The following is an 11,074-nucleotide window of genomic DNA, read 5'->3' on the forward strand; positions in this document are numbered from 1 at the left end:
TCATTTAATTCATACTGCATGTGTCTACCTTGACTACCACTAAGGATTCCATAGTACTTTGTACCTTGTGCCTTGATACCTTTGGGTTATTGCATTGGGTAGTATGATGCTAGTGCTCAACTACAACTATGATCTTGTAGCTTGACTAATGGTATATGCAATAAACACTAAAAGATGCTTTTAGCAACATGGAACAAGGGGGCTAGAGCATTCAACTATTTTTATGGTGCTCTAGATTTCTCTCCCTAAGGACTTATCTGTAAGTGATCATCCGGGACTTATAGTACAACTGTGAGGGCTACATGGCTCTGGCTTTAGCTTAGTATGAGGATCTTTTCTAGCTTGTTAGTGGTTACTTTTATTGGCGTAAGAATGGCTTGCCGAATCAGGTATAGTGCGGCCTCTATCCCCTTGTGTATAGGTTGCACATCATTGTGCCATCAGGAAGGGGGGCTCTACATCTCTTTACTGAGTGAATCTAATGGCCCTAACTTATTAGACGAACCTTTGAAAGGCTTCATAGTGAACCCTGCCAACCTTCCTTGGTAGTGGGTCAAGAGGCTGATCACCTCAGAAAAAAGGGTAAATCACGACTCACAGTGAAAGTGTACAACCTCTGCAGAGTGTAAAACTGGTATATCAGTCGTGCTCACAGTCATGAGTGGCCTTGGAACATTTACATAATAGATGATGAACACTAATGATACTAATGATAAAGATGCTCACTAATGATTACTATTTATGCTATTCATTATTCATGTTTATCTGATCATGTGTTTATGTGGGCTTGTGAATAAACTTGTTGCCACCCAATTGCTAAAAGATGACTCATTAAAAGCTAATCGTAGTTAAACTAGTGTCAGCCTTTTGAGCCTCATGAACCCCATGATATATTTGTTGAGTATGACATGTACTTACGCTTGGTTTATTTTTTAATTGTTTGGATAAAAATCCCAGATGGGTACCAGATTGCTAGAGTTTGGAGGAATTAGGCTTGTGATCAACCAATCAGTTGTCCCTGTGGAATCGGAGGCTTCACCTAAAGATCGGAGTTGTCTTTCCACTGTTGGCTATCTAAGGTTATATTGTTTATACTAAGTATGTTATATATTGAGCATTGTCTATTGATAATGCCCTTATTTGTAGCTATATGTGAGATTTGACTTCCTAGGCTCACATATGGTGTGTATCTGGTTTTATTCTTAAAATCGGGTGCTACAAAGTAGTATCAAAGCAATGCTGACTGTAGGACACAAGCCTAGTTAGAACTGGACGTTCTAGTATGCTTTCATCTATGCTTACTTCTTGCTTTCTCCCCAACCTTGTTATTTGCTAAAAGTTATGCTCACTTTGACCTCTGTTCTGTTATGAAAGCCTTGTCTCTATTCTAAGACCTCTCTTTTCATCTAAGTAGATGGTCGTAATGAGGAGACCACTAGCATCAAAGGTCAGGAGGACCAAGCTACATTGTCCATAATTGCATTCGACAAGGAGAAGCTTGTAGCTATGCAACAACAAGTACTTGAAGAAATGACTCAACATGGGAGTTCTCAATAGTGCTTGCTACAGGGTCAAACCAACATACCAAAGGGACTAGTGAAGAGACAAGTGGCAGAAGTTTGGAAGAAGATGAAGTCCAATGAAGGTGTTCATAGCAATATGCTTGGTAGTTAGTACCAATGTCAATGTTGTAAGCATTATGGTTTGCCCTATCTTCAGAACAAGTCTAATAAGAGGGAAGTCAAGGTGAACCTTAGTTATGAGGCTAATGTGGATAAGAAGAGGAAGGCGGTCTCACCAGAGCTAGAATTGGGAAGCAATCAACATTCGAGTTCTACTACATTATTACATCCAAGTGCAATCCCTGGTCAGATAAACTCAGACTCGAAAGAGTCAGAAGTTTCTCGAGCTAAGATTTCTCCACTCTTTCCAAATGAGGTATGCATAGATGGGTGGACGATCACCTATAAGGAGTTTCAACCCTGAAGAATCAAGCGAGCTAGAAAGTGGTCCAATCAAATAAAGATGAACCTTCAGAGTTAGCAAGCTAACAATACTCTAAGCAACAATTCTATGGAGTATGACACTAAAGATCCAGCTAAGAGAAAGTGTTATCATTGCCAACAACAAGGACATTATGTTAGATTTTGCCCACAAAAGAAGTCATGCTAGACTACCCAAGATCAACAAAGTGGAAGATGTGTTGCCCTCATTGTCATGCAAGGGATGCTACCCTAGATGCCCTCACAGCCACACCCTAGTTAAGGAATAGGAGTTTGTGCCCTTTATGTAATAAAAACGATAGTATCGCAAGTTGAGTCAATGATTGAGTGTGCACCTTTATTGCTTTGTTGAATTGTCATTATGCTTATGCTTGTTTTGCATCTTTGTAATGACTGCAATAATCTTGTTGGGTGTTCCCACAATTTCATTTAGTTTATAGGACTAAGGTATAAGGGTTAGTAAAATAAATAGTTGGGTTATGGTTTTCTTCTGTTCTCCCTATACTATCGTTTTGGAGCAGCCTACACTCTTTGGCTTATATCTCTCATTTGGACGATCATAAATCATGAGAAAATTTTGGACAATAGTAGACTTCAATATCTTTCTCTGAGCATAAGAATCAGCCTAATAGCTATTTTGGTCATGGAGTTATGAAAATCACAAGATGATGCAACCGCGCTGTCTGAAGCCTAGAATAGTTTCTATTGGGCACTATTTTTGACTACCTGAACTAAAGAATTTGGAAAAGTGTTCTATAAGGAAGTTGTGGAGGATTTGATAAGCTTTATAACAATATAAATTGTAGATCTATTGGATTAACAAAATGAGAGTTACAGTTGTTTTACTGTGCTATTGTTTTTTTGCTCGCGAGGAATTCCAGATTCCTTGTTCTTGCCCATATACAAGAGTATCATCGGGATGTCATAATGTCTTGATACTAGTTATCTCATCTAGAAGAAGGTGCAAGCTACCCTTCTTGTGTCCCCTAGTTTATCTTTTCTTAAGGAGGTAGCCAAGCTAAATAAGTTGTAAGACGAAGGTTTCATATGTTCGGGTACTTCACTTGAAAGTATAGGTTCTGTCTCTAGACGGGAAGTCACTATCTAGTGCAGGTGTTTTGTTAAAGATGTGTTGGATCAAGGAGCTCGGGTATTTTCCCATATTGGTTATCATTTCAAGTTATTATCAATTGGGAGTTAATTTTTAACATACCTAGGATAAGTTGGCATAGGAAGGAAATGTTGGACATCTACAGTTGATTTTATGGGGACTCAGAACATCTCAATGTTTTACTGAGTTAGCAAGTGAGTTTTGCTAAAGAAAGTTCTCTTCTTGGGATATGTTTTTTATGGTAAAAAAAAGGGAGAAGAACTCGAGAAAAGCTAATGATGAGTTTGGATGTAACCTACCCAAGTATGTAATAGTGACGTGGAGTTCCTTGGAATAGCAAAATTCTACCAGAGGTTCAAGGGAAGTTTATCCAAGATCATCAAGATATTGGTAGAGCTACTAGAGAAGGTTTTAAGTTTATCCAAGATCATCAAGATATTGGTAGAGCTACTAGAGAAGGTTTTAAGTTAGTTTGGATCAAGAAATCTCAGGTAAGTGTTTGAAGGAGTAAAAAAAGGTTGAAGTAAAACCTATGTATTAGCTTTGCTAGATCAGGACAAGAGTTTTTCTACCTACAATGATGCACCTTTTCAAGGTGTGGGATGTGTCCATATCAAGAAGATGGAATTACACGATGAAACTACACGAGGAAGTAAAGAAAAATCCAAAGACGGGCTATCCCTATCTCCTAGTCGACGTCTTCCGAATCTTGGGGATGAGATTCATCTTAAGGGGGGTAGAATCGTAAAACCCTAATATTTGCAGCCTTGGAAATAGGGTTAAAATGATTTGGTTCTGTATTTTTGCGCATACATGCCGGTGCATTTGTTTCTTTGAATTGTGTGGATTTGATTCAAATTGAAAACATTCAAAATGCTTTTGAAAATAAATTTGAAAATGGCTTTGAAGTAAACAAAAAGAGGGAAAAGGGAATTGGAGAATAAAAGAATTTAAAAAGGTTGTAAAATTTATTTTTGAGAACTTACCAAAAATTTCTTATTTTTAATTAAGTTGAAAAGTGTATTTGAAACTCCATTCAAATTTGGTTTGATCCATATTTGAAATAGGTTTTGAAATAAAAGAAAAGGAATTTTACTCCTTCCCTCTCCTCTCCTATTCGGCCCAAAGCCTGTTGTTGTCCTGCTTCCTTCCCGCTCTCACATGGCCCATCCACTTCTCTTCCCCATTGCGGCCTGTTTTCTCCTTCGCTCCCATGGTCCACCCCGCGCGTCGGCCCAATCCGCGCGGACGTCGCCCATTTCCTGTCTCTTGGTCATTGACATGTCAAGCCCACATGTCAGGCACTTCGTCCTCCCCGTGCGTGTCCAAGCCAGACTCCGTTGCCACCGTGTCCATCTCTGCCTCCGCGCCGCCTCATTAGCGCCGTGCTCTCCAAGCTTCCCGGCCCCGTAAATAGGAGCGTCATGCCGCCCGCATCCACCCGAGCACCCGCCGCCCCACCCCACCCTAGTTCGCAGTCACCATGCCTCAACCTAGCACCACCATCCGCCATCGCCCCGCTAAGCCGCACGCTGCCTTCGTCCTCTCCACGTCGCCGAGGATCGCTGAGGTGAGTTCGCAGTCTTGCCCTCTTTCTCCCTGTGCTATTCCCATCATGAACCGAGGCCTGAAACACCGTTTGGCGAAGCTCCGGTGAGGTCCGACCATGGTGCCACCGTGACCCCTGCCTTGGCCACTATTCCGACCGACAGCCGGCTCCCCTCTCCTTTCCCTATCTAATCTCAACCGTCCGCTCCTGATCCAAAGGCTCAGATGAGCCCGTACCCCTTCGGCTGCTATTTTTGCACAAGACCCCTCGGGTTCTTAATTTTCAAACCTGCAGTCCATAGCACCTTTCCAGAATATGTTTTCTTCTTTACAAAGCGTAGTTTCTTTGGATTAGATTCAAAATATATTTTCATCTATTTACAGTTTTGCTACTAATCTTGTTTTAGCCATAAAATCTCCGTTTTAACTCCGATTCGACCCGTTCAACTTGCATTAGGTTCGTATTTACGTTGTCTACATGTTTATACCACTTTTAGATATGTTTTCAACTTTAAAAATTCAAGGTTAGATTTAATCTATTATTTTATTAAAGGAAATCTTGTTTAATTCATATCTTCTACGTTTTAGCTTTGATTTGACATGTTCAAGTTGTGTTAGATTCATAGTGATGAGATCTACGTGTTAGTAACAGTGTTTACCATATTACTATTTCTGAAATTTCATGGTTTAAATCATATCTTGATTAATAATTATGCAACTGGATTTTATAAATAAAATATGATTTGTTTTACTTTAGTTTTATAATTCAAATGTAAATTTGACTTAATTAAATTTATATATGCTTTTATATAGTTAAAACACATGAAGCTTATAGTTTTATATTTTATCTTATGAGTTGATCTTTTGGTACACATTCTGGTGTTGTATTGGTCTAAAACTTTTTCTTAGGCTTGCACATGCCACGTGTGAAGGAAACACTTAGTTTGGGATTTTTTCAGAGATGGTTTGCTACTTTCTGAGGTGTAATTGAATTTCTGCGCGATGACACCGATTAATTATAGGTTGAACTGAGTCTACCCACAAAAAGATCTAGAATGGTGCCAAACGTTTACACTGGGTCTAATGTGCCCTAGGGATAAGAATTTTGTGGAGGTCGATAAAAAATCTATTGGGTCTAAGATGTAATTCACCCTCTTTTGTCTCGTTTAGCACAGAGAAAAATATATTAATAAAAAATGATCAGAAAAACCTTAGATCTTGTTTGGGGCCTTAATTTGGGTATACATACTTGCCAAAAAAATTTCAAGCTATTTCGACATAGGCGGAGTATACATGCTTCATAGAGGTACATGAGTCCTCTCATCGAACCATGACTATACACATAGGTTATTAAGGTTTCTATGGTTCATATGCATTCCGATGTTGTATTGTTCTCAAACTTTTTCTTAGGCTTGCACGTGCCACGTGTGAAGGAAACACCTAGTTTGGGATTTTCCGGAGATGGTTTGCTACTTTATGAGGTTTAATTGAATTTCCACGCGACGACACCGATTAATTATAGGTTGAATTGAGTCTACCCACGAAAAGATCCAGAATGGTGCCAAACTTTTACACAGGCACTAGCGTGCCCTAGGGATAAGAATTTTGTGGAGGTCGATGAAAAAATATATTGGGTCAAAGATGTAATTCACCCTCTTTTGTCTCATTCAGCACAGAGAAAAATATATTAATAAAAAATGATCAGAAAAACCTCAGATCTTGTTTGGAGCCTTAATTTGGGTATACATGCTTGCCAAAAAAAATTTCAAGCCATTTCGACATAGGCGGAGTATACATGCTTCACAGAGGTACATGAGCTCTTTCATCAAACCATGACTATACACATAGGTTATCAAGGTTTCTGTGGTTCATACGTATTCCGGTGTCATATTGGTCTCAAACTTTTTCTTAGGCTTGCACGTGCCACGTGTGAAGAAAACACCAAGGGCTTGTTTGGTACGCGGGAAATATTTCCCGTTCCTGCGTTTTTTCTATAAAATTGAACTGATTCCTATGAAATTCCTGCGTGATTCCTACGAAATTCCTGCGTTCCAAACAGGACCCAAGTTTGGGATTTTCCGAAAATGGTTTGCTACTTTCTAAGGTTTAATTGAATTTCCACGCGATGACACCGATTAATTATAGTCCGAACTGAGTCTACCCACGAAAAGATCCGGAATGGTGCCAAACTTTTACACAGGCTCTAATGTGCCCTAGGGATAAGAATTTTGTGGAGGTCGATGAAAAAATCTATTGGGTCCAAGATGAAATTCACTCTCTTTTGTCTCATTCAGCACATAGAAAAATATAATAAATAAAAAAAACTAATGAGAAAAACCTAAGATCTTGTGTGGGGTTTTAATTTGGGTGTACATGCTTGCCAAAAAAAATTTTAAGCCATTTTGACATATGAATACACATGCTTCTATTTATTCAGTATATAAAAAGAAATTTTTTAATATATATAAACATCACTATCGGTTTCAAAAAAGGCCGTTCAGTGGTAGCGTTATAAACTTGATTGAAGAAAAATTTACAGCACATATCTCGAAGGAAGATTGTGTTAGTTTCTTCAATCTCTGTGCCTCACTGCCTCCGTGTTAGTTGAAGTCTGAATTCGAAAGGCAAACACAGAATCAGTATGCTACAATAAGAGCCGATGAAATACACAATGAAGATTTAAGGAAGATACAGAAGTACGTCAAAGACAACCCCGAATTAACCATGGAAGAGGCCGCGAACATCTATTATGATGTATAAGGGACGGGAACACCGGCAATGAAGTATGAAAGGGGCAATCTTTTGGTTCCCGATGACGAGTACAAAAATTTGACAACATATATGCGCCAGTTGCATGAATATTACATGGCACAAGCAACAGAGATGGAGGACTTTGGTTTTGAGGTTATTATTCATTCGCCACATGTTTTTCGTTATCCTGAAGAAGAGAAGTTCGATGTCGAGTGGGAGTGCTTGTTCCAGCTATACCAGAAACGCTCTCTCGATTCACAAATGTTGACGCTGTGGACTATGTAAATACCCTACACGTACGATATTATAATTAACTACTCTCTCAAGACATAAATTGTTAACTTTTGAGCAATTTCCATGATTTTATGTAGGTGTATAGCAAAATTTTGTATACTAAAAAGCAAATGAAAAAACATAGGCTTCTTGGACCCCTTGCGAGTCAATGAGAAGACATGTTTAGGCCTCCATGGATGTGACGTGAAAGACCTGAGAGAGAGATTGATTGTTGTTTTCGATGAATTCAAGATGAAGAACAAAACCCACATACTTCTAGTCTACAACTGCGACTATGTGTTCTCGGCTTTTAATTTTATGCTTCTTTTTTTTATTAAGATTATTCGATAATTAGGATTATGTGATTGCAGCAACCATTTCGTCTTTATTTGTGTCAATCTTGCTAAAAATCTGGTCGATGTGTGGGACTCGAAGAAAAAAACATTTCATCATCAGGATGCACCGGTAGCAGTGCTGAACTAGTAAGCGATCCTAATAACATATTATTTTCTAGTCACACATACCGTTTTCTAATGTTTCTCCTTTTAATGTTGCACAATGTCCGAAGAAGACATATCGGTGGGACACAGGTCCCATTCAAGGTTGTCGAAATAGAGGAGAAGTACCTCAAACAGCCGGCGGGAAACCATGAATACAGGTTTTATGTAATGTGGGCAGTGCTTCGCTACATCGGCGGAAAATCGGAAGAAGCAGATAAGTTGGTGTGTATAATCCTCATTTCATTTATGTCTGTTAATAATTCAACAAAATGATTTACTGATTCCTCTTTGGACATCATCTTTTTTGAACGACAGCGTAAGAAATATAACCACGAAAGGTTGTTAGACATGGAGATCGTCGTATTGCAATCGGAGCTGGCAAAATTCATCTTAGCCGAGGTATTAGAAAAAGATGAAGTATTTTCTATTGCACAATCCGTGAAGTTCAAGGACCAGTATGGCCCAGATCGGCTCCCTAGATTATTGTAAGAAGTCCGAGAAGCATGCTTCATCGTATCGAATAATTTCTTTTTTATTTTGAGGGATCGAGATCTTGATAAAAACATTTAAACTGTAACCGTAACATTTGTAATGTTTAATATTGATGGACCTATCGTCTACGTAGCGTATATAAAGCGAAACTCGATTCCATGAAAAAATATAAATTAAAATAAATTATAAAATAATAAAATACGAATGGGCAATCACTGTCGGTTAGCAACAAACCGACAGTGTTGGCTTGCTCAACACTACCGGCTTGAGCTATGAACCGATAGTATTGGCTTGCTCAACACTGCCGACTTGAGCTATGAACCGACAGCGTAGGCTTGCTCAACACTGCTGGCTTGAGCCAAGAACTGACACTCTTGAAGCCACCATCACTGTCTTTTGGGACTACAAACCGACGGTGTTGTTTAACTGGACACTGCCGGGTGGGGCCAGGAACCGACACTGTTGCCTATAGATTAGTGTCGGTTCAGTGATGTCAACCCCCCATCACTACCGGTATGCCACTGTCGGTTCAAAATCTGACAGTAAAGGAGGTTTTTGAACCGACAGTGATATCCAGATCTAGAACTGTGAGGCCTAGTCCCATGCCACACCAAGCTATAAGATGGAGTCATCTTTGTGATTACAGTGACAAGAATTAGTTCTAATTAACCTAAGACCTCCTGATCAAGATAAGCTCGGGAGTGGCGCTGAAGACTAGAGCCAGCCGCCGGCCACCTCTATGCCGGTGTCCTCACCACCGACGATCACTGCAGAGGGAGTTTGACGTCATGTGCCTGCAGCTCGAGGAGGCACAGGGACTTCAGCGGCCCTCTGGGCATCTTCGTTTAAAGGTACGACTTAACAAATTCTAAGAGCATCTCAACAGTCCCCTAAATCGCTTCCTAATCTTTGATTTTTAGCAAGATGAGAAAAATCTCCTCTTCAATAATTCATAATTCATCCTCCTAATCTTTTACAACTTCGGAAAAGTCACCCCGTTCCGCATAAAGTTGCGCGCTTTCGAGTCGCGAGTATCTTCCCTCCCCGTGCGTGTTTGTCGGCCAATCTAAAGGTGAAAGGGCGTGCAAAGAATAAAGAGTAGGAAAGGATTATCGATGCAAATATACACGAGAGAAAGAATATATAAAAATAGTTAGGATAATTTAGAAATAGTATAGGATTCCTGATGTAAAATTATTTCTATATTTTAGAGTGGATTATTAGAAACTCTCGGAGATGGCTTTCTTTATTCGTTCCAATACTTTCTTAGGAGTTGTAAAACTTCATGTTTTTTGAAGAAAATATTAAGTACTCTTGAAAATACTCTAACCCGTGTTCTAATGTTGAGCTAGCCAAATCAAAATCCCGTCTAAGGCCAAACTAGTTCTAACAAGATTATCGAAAACAAGTGAACATGTAAACCTCACCCCCCGTAGGAACTTTCAGTTTCTGGAATTTGGATACTTCCTACGAAAATTTCTGTGGCTCCAAAAAAACGGAGCGACCTAATGGGTAAAATTCACAAGCAATTTTGGAGCATAGTAGCCATAGCCACGTAGGAACTTTCCGTTTCCTCTAAAAGTTTCTAATTTCAATAAATGAATGAAAATAATATCCTCACACAGTCACACCACAACCCTCCTCTACTTGCCCAAATGCATATACAGTTCACCTAGATGCACAAAATTGATGGTTGGGGAAAGCTCAAAAAGATCTCACGAAATGGCTCCTGTGTTCTTGCCCCTACTTTGATGTGCAATTATGATTTTGCCTTCGTTTTTCTAACTTTGTGATTTTGCCCTTAACTGTTCACAAGTCAACGCGATTTTGCCCCTGGTCAACGGAAAAAACAGGGGCAAATTCGCGTTGACTTGTGAACAGTTAAGGACAAAATCACAAAATTAAAAAAATAAGGACAAAATCACAATTGCACATATGTATAAGGGACCAGAACACCATTTTTCCAAGAAGAAAAGGCCAAAGAGAGCAGGGAAAACGGAAAGCGTACCGGCCGGTGATGGAGAGCACCCTGCTGGCCGTGGCCGGCCGGGCACCTCGCCGGTGGCCGCCCCAGCTAGCGCCCGCCGCCTGGACAGACCCGTCGTGGTGCCGACGGCGAGCAGCTTTTCCCCCTTCCCTTCCTCTTCAGGCTTTGACCAGCCGTGCTGTGTGCCTCTGTCTCTGCACAAAGAGTACAAGACTTGGCAACGATAAGCTTTTGCTGGCAACTAGCGTCAGGGCAGAGTTAACCTCCGCGATTGCCTTCGAAAAGGTAGTGTGTTTTTTTTTACAAAAAATAGTAATTGGCTTACGGTTGCTTCGCCCATGCGACTGATGAACAGAATTAGTTGAGCCATCATCATCAAATCGTTGTCTTATTTGCGGGAACGAGCGAG

The 11,074-nt window shown here is 40.0% G+C and overlaps 1 protein-coding gene across 3 annotated transcripts in view; it reads right to left on the reverse strand.

Moving 5' to 3' along the window:
- LOC136485229 (uncharacterized) overlaps positions 1 to 11,074 on the reverse strand; it is a 29,571-nt gene extending 18,497 nt beyond the window's left edge. The window contains exons 1-2 of one of the 3 annotated variants that reach the window (XM_066482153.1): positions 10,991 to 11,074; positions 10,687 to 10,859 (exon numbers count right to left, since the gene is read on the reverse strand). The gene's annotated coding sequence lies outside the window, so the exon portion shown is untranslated. Of the gene's footprint in view, positions 1 to 7,010; positions 7,274 to 10,686; positions 10,915 to 10,990 lie in introns of those variants that run through there. The other 2 variants (XR_010766374.1, XM_066482152.1) reach the window with 2 other exon arrangements.

This window comes from Miscanthus floridulus, chromosome 10, assembly GCF_019320115.1.
Source record: "Miscanthus floridulus cultivar M001 chromosome 10, ASM1932011v1, whole genome shotgun sequence".
NCBI classification, from domain to species: domain Eukaryota; kingdom Viridiplantae; phylum Streptophyta; class Magnoliopsida; order Poales; family Poaceae; genus Miscanthus; species Miscanthus floridulus.